This window comes from Procambarus clarkii, chromosome 76 (assembly GCF_040958095.1).
Source record: "Procambarus clarkii isolate CNS0578487 chromosome 76, FALCON_Pclarkii_2.0, whole genome shotgun sequence".
In the NCBI taxonomy this organism is placed as follows: Eukaryota; Metazoa; Arthropoda; class Malacostraca; order Decapoda; family Cambaridae; genus Procambarus; species Procambarus clarkii.
In genome coordinates, this window is record NC_091225.1 from 2,208,890 (window position 1) to 2,224,707 (window position 15,818).

The 15,818-nt window shown below is 41.8% G+C and overlaps 1 long non-coding RNA gene across 1 annotated transcript in view; it reads right to left on the bottom strand.

Moving 5' to 3' along the window:
- LOC138357160 (uncharacterized) overlaps positions 1-15,818 on the bottom strand; it is a 93,193-nt gene that overhangs the window by 76,691 nt on the left and 684 nt on the right. The window lies entirely within an intron of this gene.

Genomic DNA, 15,818 nt, shown 5'->3' on the forward strand with positions numbered 1-15,818 from the left:
CAAGTTTTATCAACTGTGCCTATTTTCAGGCTAAAACATATTTTTTTCATCCTAAACGTGTTTCCAAACACTAATAACACTGTGATGTTCATCCCCTTCATACTTGCACTCAAAGATCTCACTGATATCCTTCGTCCTCATGATGTAAAACTTATTTTTCAACAAACTAACACACTTCGTAGTAATCTGATTCACTGCCGCTCCTGTTTCCTATACTGCTGTTGTTTATTTCCTGTTCGTCTTGCCATCTCCAACACTTTGGGGGAAACTGGCCGTACACTTAATGACAGACTTAAGAAACACAAAAGAAGTTTTAAGTCTACAGACACAAACAATTCTCTTCAGTCATGTTAGAGACCCATCCTAATGATTGGTCTTATTCTAAAATAATCTTTCCTGCTTCTACTCTTCACAGAAGTCATCTTGTGCACAACATGACAGCACTGTGGAGAAACCCCCGACAGACCACTGGAACATTATCTAACACAGTACAGTGTTACAAGCTAAATAAGATTTCAACTAAGATTCAACAGAGCGAAAATTTTTTTTAAACACATTGGCTGTCAGAAAACCCGACACCATTTAATAATATTACATTCAACAGGCATGTAACAAACTAGTCGTTGTAGGAATGATCCAGTATGTTCTATCTACGCATGGGAGAGTGGAAAGTGGAACCACGTGTAGGGACCTGAGAGCACGGGAGCATCCCCTGGGGGGATTGGCGGTTAAAATAACTGGCGCCTTTGTATCACAGCAACGTATAATTAATTTTTCCACATTATTCAGTAATTTAGAGAAATTAGTCTTCATTCCAATTGTATAGTATTCCTGTTTATAGTATCTAGAGTATCCTTATTGTCAGCATAATGAGTAAGTCACCATCAATGACGTCACGAGCGGGACTAGTCTAAGCCGCGGAATCATTTGGGCGACCTGAGGTCACAAGGGTCACCAAAGCTCCATATTTTGGGTATTTCACAAAGGTCAAATAGCCATTTTGTAAGCAGAAATAGCTCTGCCCTAAGATGCTTGTGTAATTAACTTCAGTTAAAAGAATTCAACCAATCTGGGTTGGTCAGTACAACAGAGATTAGTTGTTAAACTTAAACCCCTACCAGTAATATAGTAAAGCCAGGCGTAGGGATACCCCAGCTTGCTGCTGTGTAGGACAGAGCGACTTGGGTAGACAGTGTGGAACTAGGAGCGGCCCCGGCAGGTGACCTTCGACCCACTTGCCCCTAGACAAGTACACCGAGCTGGTCACCTAAAAGGTAGAGTTGCTAAGAGTTTGGTTTAGGGAATTAGTGCATCTCATTGCCTGTTTTCAATGTAGGGAGTGTTCAGTCAGGGAGTGTTTTGATTTAGATTTTGTTTAGTTTTGAATAAACCATTTAGCTAGTAAATTGTCTTTTTATTAATCTCCATTTTATGTAATGTTATTTACATGTCCGGACCACGTGGCTCCCCACGAGGCCGAGTTAAGTTGGGCCGCAGATTCTAACACCAAGTAAGAATTCATTGTCCCTTTGATTTCTAATAATTCCGCACTTAACGTAAAATTCAACCCTCCTATATATTACTAGGGGGATCAAGCCCCAAGGTTTATTGATTAGCATGATCGATCCAGACCTCGGTCATTGCTCAGTGGTAATGGTCTGGTGGTGGCAGCACAATGTGATTCTTGAGTTTTGCTAGAAGTCTATTTCACGTCATAACGGTTGTAGAATCTTAATCCGGTCAAGCGGCTTAAGACCACGTGGCGTGGGGTGGGCTCAAGTATAGCTCTGGGGTTCCATTGGTTGAGTAAGGGAATAAAGAATATGGACGGGGGGGGGAGGGGGGTGAAGGTAAAAGAAGTATTAAATAAGAACGAACCCCCCACCCGTGTTACATGCAGATAATATTGCTGCTGTCTTGTATACACAAGTTACCCATAGAAAATGTAGCTTGTAGTGGAATTTTCCGTCAATAGAAAATGGGATATCATTGCCACATAGTATTATAAATTCACCAGCTTTTCAGTTGGGAATTATTCTTAAATACATTAGTCTTTGGACTTTTAATATCATAAAAAACATCTCATTTGAGTTAACTTAATTATCAGTATCAAAATAAAGTAAATGTGACCCTTCTATCACTTATTGACATTGGACAAGGAGAGCCAAGGCGTCAGTAGTGGGGGAGTGGTCAGCCATTGTTTGTTAAGGCCAGAGGCGCAGGGGAGCAAATTCAGCTCCTATAATTTCTCTTGGACGAAGTGTTATGGAGATCAAAGTGTTCTACCATCATCATCAACACTCTGTCAACATAAACAAGGGAAGTGTTCTACCGAAACCCGTTAATCTAATCATTTCTGGCCAGTTAATATTAGGTAGATAAGGGCTAACCGGTTAGGATGTGAACTAGCCTCTTAATACAGGTAATTAAGCCTTGGTCCTTATTATTTAATATACAGTGTTTTCTCTGATATAGCTGTCATATATTAGGATTCCAGCTTTATAGCTAGTGCCCTTTGAGAGGAACAAGAAGAGGAAGCAGGACTTGGTACATCAGTTACTTGGGGTGTAGGAAGCTAGCCTCACACGAGGATAATTTGGTGTCTACATCCCAGTTATACCTGGTGGACTAAGCCTGCTGTACAATAAGATAAGGCACCTCCAATTTATTTACTAATATATGTGGTTAATACTGTAGTTTGATTGCATATATATAAATTTAATATAAACCCCCCTAATGTGTAAGGAAAGATTTGTGAGAAATAGTGCAGAAATGCAGTCCACTTAACAACATACAATTGCTATCGAAATATATAAATTAAAGTAAATATAAATTCTATATAAATTCATATAAATTAAATAAATATAAATCAGGTCGGTTCCCACATTGGCCATAATCTAACTGAAGCCAACATACGAGTCAAACACTCATACACAGCCTAAGTATAACAGAAACAAGAAACAAGTATGAATTAGTGGGCCAGCCAGAGGCTTAGGGCCCGCACAGGAATATCCCTACAAAAAGAAATGTACACACGCCCAGCATGCACCTTTGCCCTGTCTTTATTGCTGTTCACTTACGCTCTTTGCATACTAAATGCTCGGACCTTTTTTAGCAAACGTGATCCGACTTAGCTTTAGCCTCTCTTTCCTTTTTGTATTTCTTATGCTGCTATCTTTTTGTCTCTATTTCTGCTCATTCTCTTTGCCTTTTGGCCTTCTGTTGTTTTCTTTATCTATACTTCAACCTCGTTCCTTCACTTCTGCCTTTTTTCCTTCACTTCGACCTTTTTTAGTTATTTTTAACTTTTTTTCTTATATTTCTATGTTATCCACATACTTTTTCCTTGTTCGGATACTTCAAACCTTTCATTATACTTCAAACCTATTCCTATACTTTATTTTATTTCTATATGTCAGCCCTAGAGCCACTTTAACTGACGGTAGAGCGACGCTCTCGCTTCATGCAGGTCGGCGTTCAATCCCCGACAATCAAGGTGGTTGGACGCCATTCCTTTTCCCTGTACCATCCCAGATCCTTATCCTGACCCCTTCCCAGTGCTATAAAGTTGTAATGGCTTGGCGCTTTCCCCTGACAATTAAAAAAATTAATTATACGTCATCCCTTTTCTATACCTAAACCTTTACTTCTTACCTTTCCCCATTTTCTTTAACTTAATCGCCTTTATCAGAACGCTCGTTCAAGTCACTGCATGGTTCTAAACTTATTTTCTCATTATCAGATTTCATTTTACACTCATATCTCTTTCTCATTTTTCATATCACTCTCTCATATTTCATCTCACTCCCATTTTACATCTCGCTCTCTCATCTTTCATCTCATACTTTCCTTATAGATTTACTTTCTCACCCACCCTTTATCCATCAAACTCTATGGATACACGACTATTGAAAGGAACTCTGGGCAGAATAAAGGTGTTGCGGTGCTCATTACACTGAGCTGCTCCTTCACAAAAATCTACCTCAAAGAAGAAAATGCCCTAACAGTGGAAATAGTCACAAACTTTGGCCAACTTGTTATTTTAACTCCCTACATCTTCCCAGGCCAGCACTCCATCCCTTCGAGAGTTAATCACAAGGTACTCAACAGAAATGTCCCAAACGATCCTTGCTGGGGACTTTAATCCACACCATGCAACATTTTTCAATGACACCAACAGATGAGATGATATCAAAGGTCGACTTCAATATATCCTCATGACTGCAAGGAACTCAACTTTCTTGGGTCCTTACTTCAAAACCTACGTAAGTAACCACCAAGGAAAACCTGATTTGATACTGAAAAATGATGAATACAATATCTTTCACAGTAGAATTCTCCCAGGTAATGATGTGGGATCAGATCACATATCTGTTATGCTCCACCTCCAAGCATCTCCCTTTTGAATTTTGGGACGCCCCAGACCCAAATTAAAGACGCTTCGCCTTCGCTCATATATGGAGTTCCTTGGCACTCATCCAATTGCTGATCTTAACAATCAACCGGTTCAGGACATTGACGCAGTAATTGCCTCCATACATGCTCGCATCACTGAAGCCACTGTGGCCAATTGTAACCCAACTAACGCCAGAATAATTCAGCAATACAAACCGACCAGAGAGATCAATGATAAAATGAGGCATTACCAACAAGAATGTGTGAGGCGCCTACACACAGGCCAGCCATCTCTCCAAATTATTCAGGCCCTGAAACGTGATGTATTAGGCCTCATGCTCCTACACAAACGTCATATTTAGGGTACACTAGTTAACCAAGCTAACCAGTACAGGAGAGAACCCTGCCAGATTCTGGGGAAAGATCAGACAACTCCTAGGATCGTCAAAGACGCCACTGTCGCACCACCATTTGGTCACCACTTGGTCCGGGAGACATCTCCCGTCACGCAGGGTGCAGTTGCACCTCCACAGATCTCCAGTATCAGCTCTTGATACTGGTAATGGCTCAAAAGGGCCACCACTTACGGGCTATTCATGCCCGTGCCACCTTTTCGATGGTTTAATCGTCATCTTGGACACATTTATGGGAGACATCTCCCGTCACGCTGAGTGCACTTGCACCTCCACAGATCTCCAGTATCAGCTCTTGATACTGGTGATGGCTCGAAAGGGCCACCACTTACGAGCTATTCATGCCCGTGCCATCTTTTGGGTGGCTTCATCTTCATCTTCTTCATCTGTTTAAAACAGGGGAGACATCTCCCGTCACGCTGGGTGCAGTCGCACCTCCACAGATCTCCAGTATCATCTATTGATACTGGTGATGGCTCAAAAGGGCCACCACTTACCAATTCATGCCCGTGCCACCTATTGGGTGGCTTCATCTTCATCTTAACACATTCACAAGGGAGACATCTCCCATCATGCAGGGTGCATTCGCAATTCCACAGATCTCCAGTATCAGCTCTTGATACTGGTAATGGCTTAAAATGGCCACCACTTACGGGCTATTCATGCCCGTGCCACCTTTTGGGTGGCTTAATCTTCATCATCATCATCATCATCTGTCGCACCTCAGCTATACATATACTGATGACAACAACGAGGTAATGACCACCAGAGTGGAAGATGCACAGCTGCAGGCTAATCTCATGGGATTAGCTTGGGAGGAAGTCTTTACAAAAACAACAGCCAAATTAACAATGACAACCACCGTACAGTCGACCAATGGGTTGCTGAAAATGTAAAGAACCTGTCTAGCAGGCCTCTAGTGGACACCGCACACCACGACGCTGACCACCCGATCCCCCGACCCATCACCTTGCTGGAGCTGACAAAAGTATTGAAGAAAACGAGGAACAAAACGCCAGGCTTATCAGGAATAACAGCCAACCAACTGAAGATTTTACCGCTCAACTACCTACCGTCCCAGCTCAATGTCTTCAACGCCATACTCTTCCCAAGCCACTTCCCGCGGGAATTTAAAACTGCCAAAATGATCATTATCCCGAAGCCAGGGAAAAACAGACATGTCCCCAGAAACTATAGACCTATCTCCATGTTGGAGTCGACAGAAAAATGCCTTCAGAAAATACTTTCAAATCGAATTAACTACTACATGGAATACCACCACCGGTGTACTGAAAACAGTTTGGTTTTAAGAAACACAGATCAACGTAATATGCCATCAATATATTTTATGACGCAGCAGACAGTATAAGAAAACAGCGCCAGACAACTTTAATAACAACCAGAGATGTCAACAAGGCCTTTGACAGTTTATGGCGTAATGGTGTGCTCTTCAAGCTGCAGTCCATATCACATCACAACGGACCCTCCTAAGATTATTAAAAAAAAAATTCTAAACAATAAAACAATAATTCCAATGTTTAACAACAAGGAAGCTGAAGTCTTTACCCTTGTCAGCAGGAGTTCCTCAGGGATCGTGCATCAGCCCACTCCTCTTCAGTCTCATTGTAAATGATTTGCTACTCCCCATTTATAATGACACTATTATAACTTAATTTGCGGACGATGTCATTCATGTAGTGTCGTCGATGCCTGCTGGCCAAGAACCTAAACACGATGCAGTCATAAGGAAGACGAAAGCGGGACTAACAGCCCAGCCAGTTGGGAACAAAACTGGAAATCGTTAACAAACCCTAACAAGATACAACTCTGTTCGGTTGGCTGCTGGGCTCATCACTCGGGGTCATCAACATTGGTGGCACGTTAATACAGGTTCAGACCGCCACTACAATCCTGAGCTATGTAATATCGAGACTGTTGAATTCCAGTGAGCATATTAATATGAAAATAGCCACGGCCAAAGCATATCTAACACGGCTGTACCGATTCAGGCAAGCTCCGCAACATGTGAAGCTACATCTATGCAGAATGCGTATTCGACCACCTCTTGGAATAGCCATACACCACGCTTGCTCTTACAAAATAGTCAAATATGCTGAAACATCAAAGGGTTCAAAATAGAGCACTAAGATTTGTAGAAGGCGTGACACTCGCCAACAGACTTCCGACTGACAGTCTCCACACCCTAATAAAGACAGAACCGTTCAACAGACACCTCAACAACCTCTCAGCAACACAGCTATACAACATGAAGATCACCTACCTACCAAATCGTGACGATCTCTTTAGAGTATATAACACTACTAACTATGATATACAAGATCAGTCCCACAGAACAAGGAGGATGTCACTACAACAGAAAGTCAGGTGGTACATCCACAACAGGAATTACCCCAAGGCCCAAATACTTAACCTACCACGTGATGAAGAATGGGATCCTCATGATCCATTGTACACTTAGCATGCACGAACTATGAACTAAGAAGTCAACATCTGGCACAATTAACTCTACCAACCAGGAGAAAATCATTGTGAACATCAACTACAATCTTCTCTACCAACCACTTGTCTGCAAGTCACCACAGCACTGCTTTCCCGGTACGGTTGCAAGACTGGAACCCTGTCCTCACGTGGCATCTTCTCTCCTCCTGGTGTGCTGCAGCAACAGCTCGCTGCTATTGGAAGCCAGCAATCATTCATCAAAATCATAAAAGAGAGAGAAAAAATAACCGTCATCGATGAGTGCAGTCTTACCTCGGCCATCATTTCACATATCAACTCATATCACTCCATAATCACTCACACACACACACACACTCACACACACACACACACACACACACACACACACACACACACACACACACACACACACACACACACACACACACACACACACACACACACACACACACACACACACGCTATCCTGTCCATCCCACTCTCCACCTAACCTCCCAACCCTCTTTCATGTTTTCCTAAATCCTTCCCTTGCCTCTACCATCCCCTGCTTACCCTCTCTATGGATATTTTCAAGCTTCAAGCTTTATCCATTACAAGACTTGATAAAGGTCCCGACCGGAGATAAACGTCGTCAATTAATTTATTTTCAGACTCGTGGGAGGGACGTAACCTTTTTAGCAACGTTATTGTGACTTATTTTCAGTATGGAAGGGAGGCGGGGGGAGGGGGGGAGACCCGGGAGCAGTCACATGCTTGTTGTATTGAGACTTAATAGTTTTCATCAATTATCAGTTGCATTCAGTACTTTATATCGTAACTCTTAACAGTAGTCCAAAAGGGCTTTAAAAGCGAGCCTTGGCCATTCTCCAAGAGTTATTATAAATATACATCAGCACCTGTCTACATATTACCCAAGTAATCGTAGGTGTTTCCATCCTTCCCCTCCCCAACACAACACAACACCACACAACACAACACAACACAACACAACACACACACACACACACACACACACACACACACACACACACACACACACACACACACACACACACACACACATTGTCTTCAATGGGAGACTTCAACCATGGGAAGATAGATTGAGGGAACAGAGATCCACATGGAGGTCCAGACACATGGATAGCTAAGCTGCTGGATGTGGCAACAAGAAACTTTCTAAGTCAACACGTCAAGGGACCGACAAGAATGAGAGAAGAAGATGAACCAGCCTTGTTTGATCTGATATTTACCCTAAATGAGTCGGATATAAGGGAAGTTAAGTTGGAAGCCCCCTTGGGAATGAGTGATAATAGTGTATTGAGCTTTGAGTACCTGGTTGAGCTAGGAATTATCACCCCCAAAAAGAACTGGGAAACAAAGGGCTGGCATACCGAAAAGGAAACTATGAGGACATGAATAAATTCCTATGAGATATACATTGGGACACAGAACTCGGAACCAAATCCGTACAAGACATGATGGACTATGTCACCCAAAAATGACAGGAGGCTGTAAGCAGGTTTGTCCCAGCCCGACAGGATAAAAACAGAGAAGCAAAGGAAGAATCCGTGGTTTAATAGGGAATGTATGATAGCAAAGGAGCTGAACAAAAGGGCATGGAGGAACTTCCGTAATAACAGAACACCAGAAAGTAGAGAGAGATACCAGAGAACCAGGAACGAGTATGTTAGTGTGAGAAGAGCAGCTGAGAAAAGGTATGAAAATGATATAGCTAATAAAGCCCAGACCGAACCAAAGCTACTACACAGTCACATCAGGAGGAAGACAACAGTATAAGAACAGGTGATGAAATTTAGGGTGGGCGAGGACAGGTACACAGAGAATGACAAAGAGGTGTGTAAAGAACTCAACAAAAGGCTCCAGGAGGTCTTTACAATAGAACAGGGAGATGTCACAGCACTAGGAGAGGTGGCAGCAAACCAGGTAACCTTGGAAAGGTTCGAAATTACAAGAGATGAGGTCAAGAAGCACGTATTGGAGCTGGATGTGAGAAAGGCTGTTGGGCCAGACGGAATCTTACCATGGGTATTGAAAGAGTGTGCAGGAGCACTTTGCTTGCCACTCTCCATAGTAGGTCACTGGAAACGGGAGACCTACCAGAAATATGGAAGACTGCTAATGTAGTCCCAATATACAAAAAGGGTGACAGACCAGAGGCACTGAACTACAGGCGAGTGTCCTTAGCTTGTATACCATGCAAGGTGATGGAGAAGATTGTGAGAAAAAACCTAGTAACACATCTGGGGAGAAGAGACTTTGTGACAACCCATCAACATGGGTTCAGGGAGGGTAAATCTTGCCTTACAGGCTTAATAGAATTCTACGATCAGGTGACAAAGATTAAGCAAGAAAGAGAAGGATGGGCGGACTGCATTTTTTTGGACTGTCGGAAAGCCTTTGACACAGTACCCCATAAAAGGTTGATGCATAAGCTGGAGAAACAGGCAGGAGTAACTGGTAGGGCGCTCCAGCGGATAAGGGAGTACCTAAGAAACAGGAGGCAGAGTTACAGTGAGGGGTGAGAACTCAGAATGGCATGAGGTCACCAGTAGAGTCCCACAGGGCTCTGTGCTTGGACCTATCCTGTTTCTGATATACGTAAATCTCCCAGAGGGTATAGACACATTCCTCTCAATGTTTGCTGACGACGCCAAAATTATGAGAAGGATTAAGACAGAGGAGGACAGCTTGAGGCTTCAAGAAGACCTGGACAAGCTGCAGGAATGGTCGAACAAATGGCTGTTAGAGTTTAACCCAAGCAAATATAATGTAATGAAGATTGGGGTAGGAAGCAGGAGACCAGATACAGGTATCATTTGGGAGATGAAATACTTCAAGATTCAGAGAGAGAGAAAGACCTGGGGGGTTGATATCACGCCAGACCTGTCCCCTGAAGCTCATATCAAGAGGATAACATCAGCAGCATATGCCAGGTTGGCTAACATAAGAACGGCCTTTAGAAACTTGCGTAAAGAATCGTTCAGAACTTTGTATACCACATATGTCAGGCAAATCCTGGAGTATGCAGCCCCAGCATGGAGTCCATATCTAGTCAAGGATAAGACTAAACTGGAAAATGTTCAAAGGTTTGCCACCAGACTAGTACCCGAGCTGAGAGGTATGAGCTACGAGGAGAGACTACGGAAATTAAACCTCACTTCGCTGGAAGACAGAAGAGTTAGGGGGGACATTATCACCACATTCAAGATTCTGAAGGGAATTGATAGGGTAGATAAAGACAGGCTATTTAACACAAGGGGCTCACGCACAAGGGGACACGGGTGGAAACTGAGTGCCCAAATGAGCCACAGAGATATTAGAAAGAACTTTTTTAGTGTCAGAGTGGTTGACAAATGGAATGCACTAGGAAGTGATGTGGTGGAGGCTGACTCCATACACAGTTTCGAGTGTAGATATGATAGAGCCCAATAGGCTCAGGAATCTGTACACCTGTTGATTGACGGTTGAGAGGCGGGACCAAAGAGTCAGAGCTCAACCCCCGCAAACACAACTAGGTGAGTACACACACACGCACACACCCACACACACACACACACACACACACACACACACACACACAAACAAACACACACACACACACACACACACACACACACACACACACACACACACACACACACACGCAAAAACACACACACACACACACACACACACACACACACACACACACACACACACACACACACACACACACACACACACACACACACACACACACACATTTTTGGATTCCCAGAAAGCCTTTGATACAGTACCACACAAGAGGCTAGTGAAAAAGCTGGAGATGCAGGCTGGAATGAAAGGGAAGGTACTCCAATGGATAAAGGAGTACCTAAGCAACAGGAGACAACGAGTCAGTGTGAGGGGTGAGGTCTCAGATTAACGAGACGTTACAAGTAGAGTCCCGCAGGGGCCAGTCCTTGGACCTATACCGGTTCTGATATATGTAAATGATCTCCCAGAGGGTATAGACTCGTTTCTCTCAATGTTTCCTGATGATGCAAAAATTACGAGGAGGATTGAAACAGAGGATGATAGTAGGAGGCTACAAGATGACCTAGACAAACTGAGTGAATGGTTCAACAAATGGCTGTTGAAGTTCAACCCGAGTAAATGCAAAGTAATGAAACTAGGCAGAGGAACCTGGAGGCCAGACACAGGATACAGAATAGGAGATGAAGTACTTAATGAAACGGACAGAGAGAAAGATTTAGGAGTTGATATCACACCAAACCTGTCTCCTGAAGCCCACATAAAAAGAATAACGTCTGCGGCATATGCGAGGCTGGCTAACATCAGAACAGCGTTCAGGAACCTGTGTAAGGAATCATTCAGAATCTTGTACACCACTTATGTAAGACCAATCCTGGAGTATGCGGCCCCAGCATGGAGCCCGTACCTTGTCAAGCACAAGACGAAGCTGGAAAAAGTCCAAAGGTATGCCTTAGACTAGATCCAGAACTAAGAGGCATGAGTTACGAGGAAAGGCTGCGGAAAATGCACCTTACGATACTGGAAGACAGAAGAGTAAGGGGAGACATGATCACAACCTACAAAAATCCTCAGGGGAATCGACCGGGTAAACAAGGATAAACTATTCAACACTGGTGGGATGCGAACAAGGGGACACAGGTGGAAACTGAGTACCCACATGAGCCACAGAGACGTTAGAAGGAACTTTTTCAGTGTCAGAGTAGTTAACGGATGGAATGCATTAGGCAGTGATGTGGTGGAGGCTGACTCCATACACAGTTTTAAATGTAGATATGATAGAGCCCAGTAGGCTCAGGAATCTGTGCACCAGTTGATTGACAGTTGAGAGGCGGGACCAAAGAGCCAAAGCTCAACCCCGGCAAGCACAAATAGGTGAGTACACACACACACACACACACACACACACACACACACACACACACACACACACACACACACACACACACACACACACACACACAGCATAATTGTCACCACAGTCGGCTCCTGGCATAAAGAGCTCATAAATATGACATCTTAAGGAGTATGTGCTTGATACGTATTCCTTAAGAAGCACATGTATGCTAAGATTAAGTTTATGTATGTACCCTGACTAGTAAATGGAAACAGGAATTTATTAGTGAGGGTTTTCCTCCCCTCCCCTCTGGCTCAAAAGACAGCCATCAAACAATTGCTTGCTCAATGTTGAATTTATTTGAATGTTTTTACATACATCGAGCACACAATTATTTAATAGCCCGTCTTTGATCCAGAAGGAAGAGAGCAGACGCACTAGACAACCATTACCTGAAATGAGGCAGCAATCACCTCGTCCTATTTATCTTAGCTCTCAGAGATGACCCAACCACACACTAGAGGATGAAGAAACGACGACGTTTCGGTCCGTCCTGGACCATTATCAAGTCCAGGACGGACCGAAACGTCGTCATTTCTTAATCCTCTGGTGTGTGGTTTGGTCAAATTTTATTCATCCACGTTCTCGTGATTCATCGTCTAGCTGTCTGTGATTAAGGACTACTTAAGTGAAGGGTGAGGACCCACACATAAATTTCCATGTCTTTACATTTTGTAGTGGTAGCTGTAGTGTTTGCAGTGACCATACCATATATTCCTGAAAATGTCTTAGTGGTAAATAATCTTCAAAGAAATAAAACGGAAGGGTTAGGAGATTTAGTTTTTCTTCCTCCTCAAGACAGCACATTCAACATCAGCACATTATTTATATAGAATGGAAAATATCATTAAGAAAATTAGCAGTTGTAACAATGCTACAATACTGCATTTATATATATATATATATATATATATATATATATATATATATATATATATATATATATATATATATATATATATATATATATATATATATATATATATATATATATATATATATGTATGTCGTACCTAGTAGCCTGAACGCACTTCTCAGCCTACTATGCAAGGCCCGATTTGCCTAATAAGCCAAGTTTTCATGAATTAATATATTTTCTCTAATTTTTTTCTTATGAAATGATAAAGCTACCCATTTCATTATGTATGATGTAATTTTTTTTTTATTAGAGTTAAAATTAACGTAATTATATGACCGAACCTAACCAACCCTACCTAACCTAACCTAACCTATCTTTATAGGTTAGGTTAGGTTAGGTAGCCGAAAAAGTTAGGTTAGGTTAGGTTAGGTAGGTTAGGTAGTCGGAAAAACAATTAAATCATGAAAACTTGGCTTATTAGGCAAATTGGGCCTTGCATAGTAGGCTGAGAAGTGCGTTCTGGCTGCTAGGTACGACATTATATATATATATATATATATATATATATATATATATATATATATATATATATATATATATATATATATATATATATATATATATATAATATATATAATATATATATATATATATATAATTTTTTTTTTTTTTTTTTTTTTGAGATATATACAAGAGTTGTTACATTCTTGTACAGCCACTAGTACGCGTATCGTTTCGGGCAAGTCCTTAATCCTATGGTCCCTGGAATACGATCCCCTGCCGCGAAGAATCGTTTTTTCATCCAAGTACACATTTTACTGTTGCGCTAAACAGAGGCTACACTTAAGGATTTGCGCCCAGTAAATCCTCCCCGGCCAGGATACGAACCCATGACATAGCGCTCGCGAAACGCCAGGCGAGTGTCTTACCACTACACCACGGAGATTGCTGTATATATATATATATATATATATATATATATATATATATATATATATATATATATATATATATATATATATATATATATATATATATATATATATATATATATATATATATATATATATATATAATATATATATACCTCTGGCTGGAAGAAGGGGGACCCATAGCCTCGGAGGAAACCACGCATAACGCATTGGAGGGAATGTAGGTCCCCTCCAAATATAGTTTCTGTGTGTTTTTCTCCTACCACCCCCTTCCCTTTTTTTTTTTGTTTTTTTCCTTTATTGTGTATTTAAAGGTTACAAAACATACAAGACAAATGCCTAAAGGTTATGGATCTCTTGAAGCTCGTCCGCTTCTGGACAGGAACCGAGGACGCAGCAAGCATTTCCCCTCTGGATCGCCACACTGAGACGCTGAAATAAAAAACTGGAAGCCCTTGGGTCTCTGGTGACGTCAATGAGCTTGGAACCCAATTCCTTGAGAAATCCCAAGGCACTCTTGCCCCAGGGGCCATGCGTCTCAGACGCTATGGGAACAAAGAGATAATGACCTTCCAGTCGCCTGTACTTGAGTGATTATGCTGTTTCCCTGTGGTTGGCCGCCCCACCTGCTTGATCAGCTCCGAAGTGTACATAGGTGTCAGCCAGGGTGGATACACATGTGTAGTCCCACACCAACTGTCTACCCTCCTTCCATGAGTATATGGTGATGCCATCAGGGCGAAGTGCGGGGAAATCCGGGTTTTGGACCCCTAGGATGCGAGGTTCTCTCTCCGCTGGGCACGCAGCCGAGACGAGGCTTCTCTTGATGATGTCATTGACCTCGTTGTGTCTTGCATGCCAGCCCTTTGTACTTCCGCAATGCAACCCATGCAGTCCGTATTGGTCTGCTTCCACCCTGTTGCAAATACACTTGTATTCAGTGTGAATTGGGGCACCAAGGCGGAGGGCCACTGCTACACGAAGGGATTCTGGATCTAGGCGCGTGCCCATTGCTGACATTGGTACTGCCAGGAGGAAGTCTCCTGCATGGGGGTTATGCACTGCTCTGAGGCGGGCTTTCTCCTTGTCTGATGTTGCGACGCTTAGCATGGCATCAGCTACTTTTTCCACTAGAGGGTGGTCCCAGCCGGACTGTTTGTGTTGTTTTGTTGGCTCTATAATGGTTGCTGGGGCTGCAAGAACATTCCACTGATTTGAACATTCAGTGAACGCAGGATCGTGTATTCCTGCTGAATCTCTCAGGGTTGCAGGTAAAATATCTCTGACGAGGTCAGATATATATATATATATATATATATATATATATATATATATATATATATTTTTTAAATAAAATTGTCAGAGTACCACCTCTGGCTGGAAGAAGGGGGACCCATAGCCTCGGAGGAAACCACACATAACGCATTGGAGGGAATGTGGGTCCCCTCCAATACAGTTTCTGTGTGCTTTTCTCCTACCACCCCCTTCCCTTTTTTATATATATATATATATATATATATATATATATATATATATATATATATATATATATATATATATATATATATATATATATATATATATCTAAATTCTTTGTGGATTTTCCGTATATATATATATATATATATATATATATATATATATATATATATATATATATATATATATATATATATATATATATATATATATATATATGTATATATATATATATATATATATATATATATATATATATATATACTGAAAATCCACAAAGAATTTGGTGAATTTTTAATGAAAAATCAATGGGAAATTTTTCCTCTATG